The sequence below is a fragment of the Pistacia vera genome, unplaced genomic scaffold (genome assembly GCF_008641045.1).
Source record: "Pistacia vera cultivar Batoury unplaced genomic scaffold, PisVer_v2 Contig998, whole genome shotgun sequence".
NCBI lineage: Eukaryota > Viridiplantae > Streptophyta > Magnoliopsida > Sapindales > Anacardiaceae > Pistacia > Pistacia vera.
In genome coordinates, this window is record NW_022196887.1 from 52,786 (window position 1) to 57,125 (window position 4,340).

The 4,340-nt window shown below is 28.9% G+C and overlaps 1 pseudogene; it reads right to left on the bottom strand.

Moving 5' to 3' along the window:
- Positions 1 to 1,439: 1,439 nt before the first annotated feature.
- On the bottom strand, positions 1,440 to 2,879 carry LOC116121598 (annotated as a pseudogene).
- Positions 2,880 to 4,340: the final 1,461 nt, after the last annotated feature.

Below are 4,340 nucleotides of genomic sequence, written 5' to 3' on the forward strand. Positions count from 1 at the left end.
AAAGTATAATATTATTTTAATAAAATTTCTTATTGAAATTTAAATAATTAAATTTTACAGGAATTTAAATTAAATTTAATATTTTTCAAATTGTTAAATGTAAAATTTAATATAATAACCAACAATGGATTAACCGAGTGCAAAGGATATGCTCTTGTGGTCTCAAGTTCGAATCACAAGAATAGTTATTAATATGTTGGCCACAGACTGCAGGGTTTACCTTCTTTCAAGCCTTATTCAAGGTCGAAAGACTAGTTAGGTGAGTAAACTGATTGGACACTCTAGTAACAAAAAAATTTAATATTCCAATTTTAGTCTATATATTAAATTTATATAACTACAAAATAATTTCACAGAAGTTGTTAATTATTTAAATTTTAATTGATACCTTATTCCTTCTTTATTGCTTAATTAAACATTATGTATTAAACATTTGATAAATGTGTTAGACAAGTGCGTACTGATTTAATTTTGTATTGTCAAAGGTTCGAACCTGTTATGTAACAATTTATTCAAAAGGCAAGTTTAACTGGAAATGTCAATCCTGCCCTTGACGCCATCCATTTAATGGAAAAAACTAACGGCATGGGGTGTTCTTGGTAATTTTTGTAGTTATGGGAAGAAAAAGTCAGTTTTTCGAGTTTAGGGGTGTAATGAGTATCTTCCCATGACTTATCTAGATAGAGTTAACTACATTTAGTCCCAGAGGTTTAGTCTGCCAAATTAAGTCCACTAGAAACTAAAAGTAACAGTTTGGTTCTTGCCATTATTAATAATTTTTTTGAAAACTCATTATCTTGTCTTATGTAAATGACAAAAATTTGTGAAGTTATTAAAAATTTAGAAATTTATGTTGATTATAAGACAAATAATAATTAACGAACTAAGTGTATTTGGACTTATACAAAAAATATTCAAATTTTTCCTAACAATAAAAATTGAGTGTTACTTATGAATTTTATTGGACCTAAAAGTACTGGTCGAAATAAGGACCAACATGTGCTTAACTTTCTTGTATATGTATTAAGGATCTGTACCATCCACTTAGATGTGATATGCCAGCTAAGCTCTCTGTCTGGCATTATTTTTAGAAGTGGGGATGGGGGATCCCAAGAGCATAATATCAATACACACTCTTGGCCCATACTAAAAATCAAAACTCTTTTTTTTTTTAATTGAAATATTAATTAATTGTATATATTGATAAATAACATATTTTTGCAAAGGTTAGGTTTTGTGGGTTTCCACATTTCTCCCTCCCCACCCCCAAACTTTTCTTGATTGTTCTCTCTGATTCCCTTACTCATCAATCACTGCTACATAAAATTTCAGAAAATCTGTTTGAATCAAAATTTGGTGATAAAGAGGGCTTACAAAGAAATTATTTTTCTTAGAAAAGGATTATTAAAATAAAATTAATTTATTGATAAAGAGGGCTTACATCGAAATTTTGTGAAACTTAAATAACAATTATATTTTTCTAGAAAACATATGCAAAGACAGCCTTTACATCTTGTGGGAAATTGTCAAATTTGGAAAGGTACCATTTCCTAGTAGCATAACTCCTTCCCATCAAGTAAAAACTTATACCTAAAGCACAACATAATGCATACAAATTTTGAGAAATTAGAAAAATCTGGGCACACTACTTTATCAAATAAACCTCCCTTAGGAATCTTGTATTGTTTTTCACCATCTTTTCTCATTTTTGAAAGCAGGTAATGGTGATACAAGTTACCACTTATTCCCAACAAGAGCACAATCATCCCAACATACTTCAAAACGATTCTTGGCTCCGGTAATCCTTCTGATAGGTGTTGAAAATATATCATTGTTGCAGTGATCGAGAAATAAAATGTACCGATAAGAATTGCAGAATCACTCCGCCACTGTATTTGTGAATGAAAAGCACCTAACGATGCAAAACAATGTTATCAGCTCAATAATGTTATCGAAACACATAATATATAACATAACACCAAAGCATTTATTGTGGAAAGTTATACATATATAGGTGAATTTTCTTACGTATAGATTTTCACACTTATTCTAAAATTCAATGCGAAGATGAATGTCTAATATAAAAGAATTACGTAGTTTTAACTTCAAATATTATATAATATGATTTGTATAACAAAACTTATAATCGAGACATTAGATTAAAATATTTGAAAGATTGAGAATGAATCTAAATTATATATGTTATTTTCAACATGCATTAAATATGGAAATTATATTAATTTTCAACTATCCGAAGTACTTAGATTTAATGATATAAAACATGTGTCATTATTTGTGCCAAAATATGATGCTCTTAGAACATAAACATTCTCACGTACAAACTTAAAATTAGGTTTTAAAATCTAAACCTGAACCTAGTTAATAAGAACTACTTATACATCCCATGTATGAGTCAAATCTCGCATAAAATAGAAAGAGTATTACCTCGAAGTTTCTTTTGAAGAAATGGAATGTAATAGCTGAAGTGAGCATTAGAAACCTCAAATCTTGACGAGGGAAGATCCAGAAAGAAGCAAGACCAGCTAAAAATGCAGGTATATAAAGAATAAGCATCCCAGTTCTACTGGAAAGTTTAATCTGAGCCATTGCAGATTTCCCAGAATTATTAACATTCCAAAACTTTGAATATTTCAGGTGCTTTCCCATGATTTCTGAGCACCCCAAGAATATTAATAACACCAAACTCAATACAGACATGGCTGTGATCAAGAAAGAAGGTGGCGTGACAATAGCATTATCCATCAACAACATGGCTTCTGCAATATTTCCACTACAAGAAAATAGTTGTTTTCCGATGAGGTTTGTTCTGAAGATGAACTTCGTCTCTCGATACAATTTTTTATTTGAAATATAGCAAATTTCTTTTAGTGTTCAATTTGGTTATGGTAGAAGATAAGAGGAGTTGACAATTTAGAGAAGGAGAAAAAGAAGAGACGTTATTTAATTTTGAGTTCAACTTGTTCACATTTGAAGTATGTTCAGATTTGATGATGAGTTGAGAGTTCTAATAAAATTATGGGTTAGTGACATTAATATAAAATAACAAATATTCTTTTAATATTTCATAAATAACATAAATTTCTCCACCGTTAAGTTTTGGGTATTAAAATAAACGGTAAAAAAACAATTTGGTAATATTTATTAACTTATAATAAGATCAATTTTAACCAATCATAAATAGTCCATTAACGATAGTAGAATTTTTGTTATTTCATAAATCTCAAAAGAATTTACGTCTTCTAATCCTTTTGATTCTTTCCTTGGGATTTTTGGCCTAAATTATCATATTTCAGGAAGTCTATGTCTTTAATCCTAAAATTATAAATTTTAGAAGGCATTATTAACTCTTGTAATTTATTGTTAAGTCAAGGATCTTTTGTATCCATTTCGGTGTGATATGCCGGCTTGCTTCAAAGTTCTGTTCTTCATCAATTTAACATTAGTATTAGTTTAGAATAGACTTAAAGAATTTCTTTTCCGAGGTATGATATAATAGCAAAAATTCCTCAAATATTTCTAGAATAACAAAAATCAATGGCAACTATTAAAATTTATACTAGTATTAATCAATATATATTTATCAAATTATTCTATATAGTTTATTTTAGCACTTAAAACTTAACCACCAGGGATTTGAAACCAAACTCCTCTTCAGGATAATAGATGAGCTGAATAAGATGAGATTCAATGTACATCTAACTTTATATTCACTCATGGGATGTGAACAATCCGGGAGAACCACCACGGCTCCTCTCTTCTCAATGATTTATACTTTCATTATCAATGCACAGACAACTATCTTTCGAGCACAAATTTCTTTTATTTCAAAAACATCGTGAAGTTTTTTTTTTTTTTTTTAATTAAATTATGCATATTTCCATTAACATGATTTATTACTTCTTTAATTCTTGAGAAACTGGTTGACTTAAATTATTTTATAATTCAATAAAGGGTAATTTGTATATTATCCTATTTTGCAAAATAAAGTTGTTATTAACAAACCTATTTTATAATCCCAGTCGGCAGCTGGATAAGGCAAGGCGAGGATCCAGCCTTATTCAAAATGAATCTCTATATAATAATAAAAAAAATAATTATTTGGAAGTTTCTTAATGGAATTAACAATTAATTTCACATTGGATAAGCCTTGATAATGGAAGTTTTCTGGCAAGAGTAATTCAATTTGGTTGTTTTCTTTTCTAGAATGGGTAGAAACTTGAATTGAACTAATTATTTGAAGTAAAAAATAGACAAAAAAACTTCACAGCTTTTGAACCATGAAATGGGTTTTTAATGTGGACAGATTCTAGTCTTATTAG